Here is a 12,295-nt window from a genome sequence, read left to right as displayed (position 1 = left end):
TAAGTAATTAATTACCTCGGGAATACTCTTCAAACCGACGTTGCAACTCCCGGTTTCACTCTCCATTTGTATTTCAGGTTGGAGCTGAACCGGAAGTTGCTTGTCTTTATTCGTATTCACCAAGAGTGCCACTTGCTCCGATAAGATTCTGAGCTTCTCTAATACTTCCTCGTTGGAAGGTTTTTGGCGCTTCTCTTGAGGAAAAAAGCTTTTGGGAGTTACGCCAAATCCTTTCCCCCTCACTCGACCGGAATACTCAGGGACATTAAACACTTTCCCAAGAATGTCCCTGCACGTATCCTTGTTGCCCTCTTGAGTTTCAGAACTTTGTTCAATAGTTTCCTAAAATACATGTAACATTAAAAAGATAAGTTCAATAGCATTTTTAAAATACAATATTAAAAAATATTAAAGTGATAATATACTTACACAAAGTTCTACAACTTTCTTGACATTTTCATTATCAACCACTCCTTCTTTGTTAACACGCGCTTCCTTCCATAAGATATGACGACCCAAGGGTTGATCGGCTTGGGTGTCTTTTCTCTATTCGTTAAAATCATAAACAAAATAATACAAATTAGTTACACACTATAGTTTATAATACAAATTACAAGTGATGTTTAATTACTTACAATTTTTTGTTCAAGGCGTGCATATCCCATACGTGATTTCTTGTATGGGTGTTTTGGGTTGCTTGCCCGTTCGCGATTTGCCTTACTAATATTCTATATAAAAAAAAAATAGCAATTGTGTAAAAATTTAAAATACGCTACGAATATGAATAATAAAACACAAATGCTAATAAATTAATCACTTACGACAAACGCCGGGTCAGAACGTTTGGAAACAAATGCACTCCATTCATCCTTTGATATATAATGTTGATATATCTTTGGAGGTTCAGCATTTGTGTTTCCTTCTCTATCTTTTAGATAGAAATTTGAGAGATGGGATCTAAATCCACGATGGATTTTCCCAGCAACTCTCAAAACATATGACTTTCGTTCCTCATCAAGAACAAAAGTGGTCTGCAATGAAAACAATTATAAGTAATGTATTTTACAGAAAAAAAATTATAAATGACAAAAGAGTAGATCAAAATATTTACTTGAATGTCATTCCAGATGATATCTTTGGCATCCTTCAACGCCTTATCTCTCCAGTTGTCTATTGTTATTGGGACATTTTGACGAACAACAGCCCCAATGTAGCTTACAAACATGGAGCTGTTGGGGTCAACTGGCTGACCACTCTCGTTCCAGCCAACCTAATAAACTCATATAGTAAGTACATGCCCTAAACCCTAAAAAAAGATAAAAAAACACACAGCAAACAGAGTATATATAGTATACCTCAAATTTAATGCCACTGCTCCGTGCTTTAATCACCCTTTGCATGATAGTTGCACCACGTTTGACTTCTTTTTCGTAAGTCTTAGAGGTGCCAACTTCTTCATTTTGAACTTCTAAATCTTTGTTTGTATCCATTTAACTACAACAAGTTCAACATGCACTTTAGTATAACATCAACAAGCTCAACATGGATCATGCATTATTATAAACAAACTCAACATGTATCAGTATATCTTAAAAAAGCTCAACATGCATTCTAATGATTACAAAAATTTAATAACATCAATACCTGAATAATGATGGTTCGAAGAAAGACGAAATGCAAAGAAAAGAGGGTTTGCAGAAAGTTCACAGAAATATGGTTCACAGAAATACGGTTTGAAGAAATACGTAATGAGGGTTACGTATTTCAATGAAAATATATTGTGTGAAATGGGAGAGATGATCTTGGATGGAAATAAGGTTCGAAATGAAGGAGATGATCGTGGAAATAAGGTTCGTAAAGGACGGGATGATAGGGTTTGCAAAAGAAGAGAAGAAATGAAGGTTGAGATGAAGGTTACGTAATGAAGAGGAAACTGAAGAGGTAACTGTTATATATACGTAACACTTTTACAGCGCTTTTTATAAGCCTTTTACAGCGCTTATTTTGTAAAGCGCTCTAAAAGGCTTCTTTAGTTAAATTTTTAAAAGGCTCTTTTACAGCGCTTTTTTCAAATAAGCGCTGTAAAAGACCTCCGTGTGTTATTATGTTATTTGAATGCCTTTTACAGCGCTTTTTTCAAATAAGCGCTGTAAAAGACCTCCGTGTGTTATTATGTTATTTGAATGCCTTTTACAGCGCTTTTTTCAAATAAGCGCTGTAAAAGACCTCCGTGTGTTATTATGTTATATGAATGCCTTTTACAGCGCTTTCACACATAAGCGCTCTAAAAGGCTTCTTTAGTTAAATTTTTAAAAGGCTCTTTTACAGCGCTTTTTTCAAATAAGCGCTGTAAAAGACCTCCGTGTGTTATTATGTTATATGAATGCCTTTTACAGCGCTTTCACACATAAGCGCTCTAAAAGGCTTCTTTAGTTAAATTTTTAAAAGGCTCTTTTACAGCGCTTTTTTCAAATAAGCGCTGTAAAAGACCTCCGTGTGTTATTATGTTATTTGAATGCCTTTTACAGCGCTTTTACACATAAGCGCTCTAAAATGTCTCTTTATGTTAATTTTAAGAGGCTCTTTTACAGCGCTTTTCCCAAATAAGCGCTGTAAAAGACCTCCGTGTGTTATTATGTTATATGAATGTTTTTTAAAGCCTTTTACAGCGCTTTTCCACATAAGCGCTCTAAAATGTCTCTTTATGTTAATTTTAAAAGGCTCTTTTACAGCGCTTTTTCCAAATAAGCGCTGTAAAAGGCCTTATTGTTTTTGTGTTTTGTTATGTTATGTTATTTTTTAAACAAGCTCAACATGCATGCAAAACCCACATAGTAGTAACTGGTCACCACAAAAATCCCTTCCTCTTCACCAAACTCTTCTCCTTTTATGCATCTTCTTCACAAACATCAAAGCTTACTCTTTCACAATTCAATCTCCACCTCAACACCCTTTTTATCTCTTTACATTCTCTTTCCTTCTTAAATCGAAACTTAATTGGTATTCAGGATCATTGCCATGTTGCGAAAAATGGGTTTGTGTCTGGTGTTTTTGGGGATTCCCATGATGCGTACAAGGTGTTTGAAGAAATGGGTTTGTGTCTGATGTTTTTTGGATTCCCATGATGCGTACAAGGTGTTTGAAGAAATGGGTTTGTGTCTGATGTTTTTTGGATTCCCATGATGCGTACAAGGTGTTTGAAGAAATTAGGTGTCTGATGAATATTATTTTTAAAGCTTTTTTACAGCGCTTTGTCAAATAAGCGCTGTAAAATGTCTTTTTTACTCACTTTCAAAAGAGTCGTTTACAGCGCTTTGTGTGAAAAGCGCTGTAAAAGGTATAAAACACTCATTATTTTATTTTTAAAAGGATCTTTTACAGCGCTTTTTAAGATAAGCGCTGTAAAATGTCTCTTTATTTTATTTTTGTGTTTGGTTTATTTGGGTTGGGATGACATTAAAAACATTTTTATCATTGTTTATTGGATTAAAAATATTGTTATCATTGTCTTTATCACAATACTTTAGGAGATGATGAATTATTAGAAATGAGTATTCTGAAGAATCTATATATATATATGCACTGAGCAAAAGAGAATCTCTCTATTCAGTTCAGTTCAGTTCATGTAAATTACTAATTTATATTCAGTTCAGTTCATGTAAATCAAGCTAAATATAAAACACTCATTGTTACATGAACTTGGTATAAAACACTCAAATCAAGCTAAATATAAGCAGAAAATAAATTAATCAGAAAATAAATTAATCAGAACTTAGTATAAAACACTCAATTCAGATTACATGCATATTTACAATAACACAGTTCAGATTACATGCATAGCTTATATAAAACAATTAAACATATATATACATTAAGATGCCCTTCTTCTTTTCCTGGTGACATTCACATTTGTTTGTCCATTTACAATACGAAACGATGGATTAATCCAAATTCCCTCATCATGATCATCTCTAAGATATAAACCATCATCAGTTGAATCAATTTCATGTGGTTGTTGTGATGTTGCAAATAAAAGATCATTACCAACATCTTCATCATTATTGTTATCATCACTTATTTTATTGGTCGATAGGACAACAGACCATTTATCATTAGAAGGATCAGTGACATAAAACACTTGTTGAGCTTGCGACGCTAAAATAAAAGGCTCGTCTTTGTATCCCACCCTATTAAAATCGACAAGCAAGAATCCTGACTCATCAATCCGAACGCCATTATTATTATCGACCCACTTGCAACCAAATATGGGAACACGAAACATTGTGTAGTCTAACTCCCATATGCGCTCGATAACCCCAAAATATGATAGATTTGCATATATTGGGTTTTTGTCTTTTGCACTTGAGACATGCATCGCTTCAGCTACGAGAGTGACTCCACTATTTTGCATAGTGGTCTGATCATCTTGTTCTTTGGTATAAAATGTGTAGCCGTTAATAACATAACCAGTGTAAGAAAAGACATGTAAGCTCGGACCATTTGCTAGCCACCTCAATCTATTTGAAATTGATCCGGGGTCTATATCAAATTTTGACATTATGTGATTTTTTAACCATGTTACAAAACTTCGATTGTGCTCTCGAGTTATCCAATTTTGATTCCTATTCATGTTCAAACGAGATAACTGATCAATGTGTATTGTAACATACGGTTGAACCTCATCATCATTGTGCAGAACATACAATTGTGCCTGCTCCCATTCTGTCCTTGATATAGTCAGTAGTCTCCTTCCAGTTATCCCTTCTCCTGATAGTCTTCCCGAATGACGAGACATGGGAAGCCCTATGGATTCAACATTGGACAGATATTCAGTACAAAATTCAGCAGCCTCTTCAACAATGTATCGTTCAGCAATACAACCTTCTGGTCGACTTCTACTTTTTACGTACCCTTTTAATATTTTCATATATCGTTCTATCGGATACATCCATCTCATATAAGCTGGCCCACAAAGTTGTGTCTCCTTAACCAGATGAACAGTAAGGTGAACCATTATATCAAAAAACGATGGTGGGAAATACATTTCAAGCTCACACAAAGTAACAACAATTTCCCTCTGCAATGTCGGTAATTTCTGAGGGTCGATCACTTTACTACAAATTTCCCTGAAGAAGAAACATAATCTAGTTAAGGCTAGTCGAACTTTTTCAGGTAAAATGGAACGTATACCTATTGGTAGCAAATGCTCCATTATAATATGACAATCATGGGTCTTCAAACCTTTTAACTTGAGGTCTTTCATACAAACCAAATTTTTAATGTTCGAAGAGTATCCTTCTGGAACTTTAACTTCGTGTAGAAATTTACATAAAACAATTTTTTCCTTTCTAGATAGAGTATGAGCGGCTGGAGGTAGATATGTGCGATTTCCTTTCTTTACTGGAGCCAGTTCATTTCTTATTCCCATATCGACCAAGTCCAATCTTGCATTGACGCCATCTTTAGACTTTCCTGGAACATTGAGTAACGTACCAATAACACTTTCAAATACATTTTTCTCAATATGCATCACATCGAGGAAATGTCTTACATACAATGACTTCCAATATGGCAATTCAAAGAAAATTGACTTTTTCTTCCACCCAGTTTTCACCAGCTCTCCCGCAAAAGGTTTGCCAAATTTATTGGTCAAACCTTGTACTTTTTCAAGTATTTGATATCCAGTCGGTGCTAAAGGAGCTTTACCTTCCTCTGATTTTCCATTGAATGCATTTCTCCACCCACGATACTGATGACTATAAGGTAAAAATCTACGATGTCCAAGAAACACATTCTTCTTACAATGTTTCAACCGCATCCAATTTGTACTCTCTTCACATATAGGACATGCACACTGACCTTTAATGCTATATCCTGATAAATTACCATATGCTGGAAAATCATTAATTGTGCCGAACAACATAGCCCTCAAATTGAAACATTCTTTCTTATACCCATCATAAACTTCCACACCTGTCTCCCACATACTTTTTAAATTTTCGATTAGAGGAGTCAAGTATACGTCGATATCATTCCCCGGTTGTTTGGGTCCAGAAATTAACAGAGACAACATCATAAACTTACGCTTCATACATAACCATGGAGGTAGGTTATATATTACCAAAATCACAGGCCACGTGCTATGTGAGATGCTTTGAAGACCATGTGGATTCATTCCATCAGTAGAAAGTGCAAGTCTTAGATTTCTTGACTCTATCCCGAATTCAGGATACTCGTGATCAATTTTTGCCCATTGTGGGGAATCTGCAGGGTGTCGAAACATTCCATCTCTAATTCTTTCATCTGCATGCCATGTCAAGTGTTTTGAATCTTCTTCACTGCGATACATGCGCCTAAATCTTGGTATTATAGGAAAATACCACACGACTTTTGCTGGAGTAGATTCTTTCTTCTTATATCGAGAGACATTGCATTTCGGACACGCCTTAAGTAGTTCATATTCGTTTCGAAATAAAATGCAATCGTTAGGACACGCATGAATCCTTTCGTAACTCATTCCAATAGAACACAAAATCCGTTTAGCCTCGTAGGTTCGACTGGGAAGTTCATTATCATCTGGCAACATATCTTTTATGAGTGTTAATAATTCTGTAAAGCTTTTATCAGACCATCCATTACTCGCTTTTAAGTTGTACAACTTTAATATCGCTGACAATCTTGTGAATTTAGTACAACCATTATATAATTCTTTATCTGCATCACTCAACAAACTTTCAAACATTTTAGGACAATCTCGAAGATCTTCTTCAACTGCTTTTGCAATCTCATCAACTCGGTCCGGCTCATATGTATCTGTATCGAAGTCAGTTGAAGCATATGTCGAACTATTCTCAAAATTAATGTTTCCTTTTTTTTTCTCACCATGTCTTATCCAACATGTGTAGCTTTGATCAATTCCATTACATACTAGATGTCCTTCTAATTCATCTTCTCTAACACGTTTTCCAAAACAACATTTTAAACAAGGACAAACTACTCTATTTGGATCTTTTGCATTCTTCACTGCAAACTCAACAAACTCCTTCACTCCAATTTCATACTCTTTTGACAATCGATTGGCTGAAATCCATTTCCTATCCATATTATACCACCTATATAAATGCAGTAACAAAAATAATAAGATTTCAAAACATATCAACAAGTTTCAAAAAGAAACCAATATCAACTAACAATTTCAAAACAGAACAGATCATGTGGTATGAGTTTTTGACAATTTTTGACAATTTCAAAACATAACAGATTATGTGTAAAAGAGATTTAATATATATATAACATTTTTTAGTAGATTTAATATATATATAACAAAACATAACAGATCATGTGTAAAAAATACCTGAGACAACGTAGATGACTGCACAGTACGTAGAGGATATCAGGGTTCCCAATGTATATAATTATTTGAAAGATGTAGAGGATATGAGGGTTTCCAACGTATATAATTATTTGAAAGATGCAGTTTACAGCGCTTGTGAAAAAAGCGCTGTAATAGGTAGTTAAATTCAATGAAAGCGCATGTATTTTACAGCGCTTGTGAAACAAGCGCTGTAATAGGTAGTTAAATTCAATGAAAGCGCATGTATTTTACAGCGCTTGTGAAACAAGCGCTGTAATAGGTAGTTAAATTCAATGAAAGCGCATGTATTTTACAGCGCTTGTGAAAAAAGCGTTGTATTAGGTAGTTCAAATATTTGGAAGCGCATGTGTTTACAGCAGCTTGTGAAAAAAGCGTTGTAACTGATACGCGAAAGCGCTTCCTTTTACAGCGCTTTTTTCACAAGCGCTGTAAAAGCCTTATAACGTTATGCGCAAACGTTATATGACCTACCACAGCGCTTGTTTTACAGCGTTTGTCATCAAAAGCGCTGTAAAAGGTTCCGTTATTTTTAAAATATAATTACAACAGCGCTTGTGTTTAGCAAGCGCTGTAAAATGGGCGCTGTTAAATGTCATTTTTGGCGTAGTGATCCTTTTATTATTTTATTACTCACATGATATAAGAGTTTGAATGTTGATTATGTGATGGAAAAATATATAGAAAAAATGAGCTGTTAAAAAGTTATGGTTATCCAAATATTATTAATAAATAAAAAGAGAGATTAAATAAATTTTTGATTTCTAAAAAAGTTAAGGAATGAAATTTTGACACCCATGATATGGTCTTTTTTTTTTAAATGGACTTTTTAATCATTAAAAAAAATGTTCATGATTTTTTTTTCTTTGGTTGATTTATTGTGGACTTTAGGGACGTCTCCTTTATCAATTAGTTATATCAATAGAGAGCCACGATGGTGGAAAAATGACCTTGAAAGTGACACGTGAAAAACTAACTTTACATAACTTAAGTAATAATTAAAGAGATGAATTTTGTAGCGAAAGAAAAAATTAATTTAATTGTGATTTTATTTTTATTTGAGGTGACTGAAATTGGCCAAAAAATTAAGAGATAGAAGTGGAGGTGATGGTGTTTTAATGGAGGAAGGACTCTCTGGTTGCTTTCTTGGAGAGAAACAACATAAAATAAAAACCCCAAAGAGGAAGTGCATGGCTTAGTATATTTCAAGAAGAGGGTCAAATTATAATAGATGTGTTATTACTTATTACAAAATTATTTTACTTTAATAAAATCGTCATTTGTACGCGAGAGTTTACTATTTGAAACGATGAGTTTATGTTACTTTAAAAATGTTTTTTCATTTTTCTTAAATATTTTGGAAGATGGTCATTTGTGATGGGAACTTCATACTACATTCAATATTTTTTTTGTTTAAAATAAAAATAAAAAATAAAAATAAACTTAAAAAGCTTAAAATGAAATAATGATTAAATAACCATATTATTCATTAAAATTGATTAAAAAAACCAACAAAAATATTTTTAAAAAGTTACAAAAATTAACTGCAACATTCAGAGAATATTTTTGAGAATTATGGTAATTCGACATAGTTCGCGCATTTTTATAATATTTTTTTCATCTAACATCTATTTCCATTTTAATGTGGAAATTATTTGAATGATTTTTGCATTTTAAGTGTATACCATAAAATATGGAGACTTAAAAATTATAGGCACATTTTTGTTTTATCAGCAAAATTAATGTAACTTGGACGATCATTTTTAAGTGTATGGCATAAAGAAATTTAAGTGTAGTGTAATTTTAGTCTCTTTATTTATATTAATTTATAAAATTAATCATTCTATTTTAAGAATTGACATTTTGATTTTTTATTCTGATTTTTTTAATTAAAAATAATATTATGGCATGTGTTAAATAATGTGACATGATACGATAATATATATTGATTAACACTCATGAAATCACAATAAAATCTTATAAAAATTTAACTTTCAACTTTAAATTTTTTTAATTTTTTTAATTTAATCAATGACATATGAATAATTAATGCATCTATATGATTCTATATAATAAAATCGTATGGCACATCATTTAAAAATATGTCAAATTATAATTTTTTAGTTAAAAAATACAAAGAAGTGACTCAAACTGTCGAATTTTAAAATAAGGAGACTAAAACTATAATTAAATAAAAAATTTAAGTGGGTAATATTTTGTTTATGAAATTGAAAGACTTAAAAATTAAACAAAAAATGCGTATACTTTTTAAATGTATAACATAAATTTTGCTAATAATATAAAGTACTCGCATTTTTTGTTTGTTTAATTTTTAAGTCTCCGCATTTCATTATATACACTTAAATTAAAAAAAATTGTCTAAATAGTATTCTCCTTAGAACTAAAATTGTAATTAGAACAAAATATCCAAAAAATAAACAAATACGTAAAATCATCAATAATACTTAAAAGCATTCTCCGAATATTACAAATTATTCTAGTTAAACTTTATATTTTTCTTGAACGTATGTTGTTGGTTTTTTAATCAATTTTAATGAATAATATTATTATTTCATTTTTGTTTTTTAGTTTTTTTTAAAAAAACTAAAAATGACAATTTAAATTAAATATATTTAATTGTTTATCTTTCCAATTCAGTTTTATTTCATTTAAATTAAATATATTTAATTATTTATCAATTTAAATTAAATATATACACCCTCCTAACGATAAATGAGGCTCCCACCTCTGATCATTTCCTATCTGAGAGTGGCTGACAGAACGTTGATAGTTTTGTTGTGTTTTCCAATCAATCCATACCACTCAACGGTGGTTAATACGTTGTTTGGATCCTATTATAACACAAATCAAAAGGAACATAAGGACAATCAAATGGGATAATCGTTGCTTATTATATGTTTGGTGGACACGTGTACGGTGGAGGTAGCTTAAGGCAAATAAAACAAGGTAGTGAAATGGAACCTATGATTAGCTGTGATGATATGAATCAAAGAAGGGCCTTAACAATTAACAAAATGTATTTTTATTTTTGTTTGCAAAATGTTATTGCCCACTCCATCGTTGATTTGTGATTATTAGCCAAAAGTGCATAAACACAAATTGTTTGTGGTATTTGGTGCTCCATCAATCTCTCTCATTACTACTCAAATTCAATGACTGCAATCCTTATCCGTTAACATAGCATATACTCTTCAATGTCATGTTTCTCTTTCGTTACTCCTCAATTACCGTTCATAGCATTGGAGAGTTAGAGTTAGAGGGTACCAAACCAAATGCAATAATATTTAGTAGGGGTGTATAAAGGACGGGTTAAGTCGGATTTGGTGTGTCTCTTACCCGATTTTAATATTTTATATGACAAAATTTTAGGCTATAACTCGATTAGTTGTGTATTTAAAAAAGACGGGACACAATAAGACGAGACTAGATTGATCTCAAGACGAATAGCCAACTAATAGTTCTTGAATTTTTTTTTAGAAAAAAAAAATTTAAATAACTTATAATAAGCCATATAAGTTATCACTTGTCAATTCATTTAAAACTAGTAACTCATAACATTGTCATACAAAATACAAGTCATTTAATCAAAACAAGTAACCTACTACCTACTAGACACATATTTTTCACTATCTAATAGTCTTACTCTTTAATTAAAAGTAGTATCAAAACAACATTATCTAATAATAATAATAATAATAATAATAATAATAATAATAATAATAATAATAATAATAAAGAAAATGATGAAATTTTTTCAAATCCTCAATTAAGATAGTAGAGAGGAATCAATAATAAGATATAAAAATGAAAATGAGGGTGATCCAAATTCGGTCTGTAACATCCCGCTTTTTCGGGACATTAACTAACATAAATTCTAAACGTAAAATTACAAATTTATTTTTATTTATTTATGATTATCTTAAATACTCATTTACTTTAAAATCATTTAATAACTATTTTAATTATATTTCAAAAATAATAACTCAGAGTATTTGCAATTACTAAAAGTAAATTTAATACATTAAACAAAAGAAACTTCTAGAGTCAGAACTCTCGACATTTTACTATCCAAACATAAATTCTAGTTGGTCACAAACTTTGGACTTGTGGAAAACTCACCAAACAAGTCTAACACCGATACAAAAGTATCTCGGAGCCTCCAACTGCATGTTATTGTACTTTCTCGCATTTCTCCTATTAGGTTGATTGTGATATTATTCGCTCAAATAATACTATACGTGACGTACTGTTAAATGTAAGGGTCATCTCCAAATAACAAACACAGAACAAATATGCATGCATATATAGTTGTTATAGCAAAATATAAATAAATCATTTACTTCATTTAACAGTTAAAATCACAACTCACCAAAGATACACTAACAATGAAAATATAACGGTACAGTATTTGCGTAATTAATAACATTAATTCACTCAAACGACCAACAACAGTGACAATACAAATATAACATTATGATATCTACATAATTAATAACATTAATTCACCCAAACAATTAAGAGGTACAATAATAAAAACAAGTACAATATCACATATTAATTCCTGAAACTAGTGCATTCATGGTCATAATATCCACATCATTCATTATTAACATTATCATTTATTATTAATATTGACTCACCCAAACGAACAAATACAATGGTATACAAATTTACCAGTATATATATACAATGTATCATTTATATTTATAAAACATTAATCACACTTAATTCAATGCATACTCAAACAGACCTTACAACTTAATCTATATGCCAATGTAATGTTTCTGGAATATCGCCTCCCCCGCAAGGGCTTTCGTAGGTCCTTCCAAGCAACACCACTAACTCGAGCTTCATGGGTCCTTCCAAGCAACACCACTAACTCAACATCTCCGCAAGGATCTG

The sequence above is a fragment of the Cicer arietinum genome, chromosome 6, assembly GCF_000331145.2.
Source record: "Cicer arietinum cultivar CDC Frontier isolate Library 1 chromosome 6, Cicar.CDCFrontier_v2.0, whole genome shotgun sequence".
In the NCBI taxonomy this organism is placed as follows: Eukaryota; Viridiplantae; Streptophyta; class Magnoliopsida; order Fabales; family Fabaceae; genus Cicer; species Cicer arietinum.
Note: the sequence above shows the minus strand (reverse complement) of the source record.